Consider the following 787-nt stretch of genomic DNA (forward strand, 5'->3'; position numbering starts at 1 on the left):
GTCACTGTCTTCCCCTTTGCCCATTTTAATTCCAGGCCTTCAGGTTTCTTATTCTCTCAGGGTTGAAGTCAAGCCTAGAGATGTCTTGCTGACTGGCTCTGTCTGATCCCATCCTAGAGCCATCATCTGTCTCTTCCACACCAGAGTCCCTACCATTGTCACCTTCAAGAATCGTTAAGATTTTCTTTTCAGACGGACGTTCTAACCTTCCTGGCACAAGTTTTTGGTTTCTTCTAATGAGCAGTTCTTTCACACATCAGGAGGCATCTTCTGTAACTTCTTTCCTATAATGCAGGAGCACTGCCGAAGCTTTTCCTTTTTGTCTGATGTACAGAAACTGGTTCTAACGACACAGTCGGATCTCGTCCACCTTCTTCAAGGTCACTGTGCTCTGCCAAAAATAACTCTCTCCAACGTGGGCAAAAGGTATTTGGTTTCCTGCTGCAGGGAGCCCGACGCTGCAGGACGAGTCGCTGCTCCTCTGCTTCAGGCGCTTGCTCAGCTCTCCCGCTGCTGTCGCCAGTGCTCCCTCTCCCTCCGCCGGTGCTCCCTCACCCACAGCTGGTGCTCCCGCTGCCGCTGGCGAGGGCGGGGACGAGGTCCGGGGCCTCCAGCACCGTGGCCGCCTCCTGGCTGCTACCTTTGCAACGCTTCTCCCAAGAAGAAATCTTTCCTGTCATGATCTCGCTTCCACCATCCGCGAACCCCGATGTCTCTAGGGTATCGGAAACCCAGCACTGACGGCAGTCGGCAGCAGGCACTGGTGTCACAGGTGGAGTCACCTCGG

General features: G+C 54.1%; 1 pseudogene; it reads right to left on the minus strand.

The window, feature by feature from the left end:
• Positions 1-6: 6 nt before the first annotated feature.
• LOC102476639 (caspase activity and apoptosis inhibitor 1 pseudogene) lies at positions 7-680 on the minus strand (annotated as a pseudogene).
• Positions 681-787: the final 107 nt, after the last annotated feature.

The sequence above is a fragment of the Tupaia chinensis genome, unplaced genomic scaffold, assembly GCF_000334495.1.
Source record: "Tupaia chinensis unplaced genomic scaffold, TupChi_1.0 Scaffold147358_1, whole genome shotgun sequence".
Taxonomy (NCBI): Eukaryota; Metazoa; Chordata; class Mammalia; order Scandentia; family Tupaiidae; genus Tupaia; species Tupaia belangeri.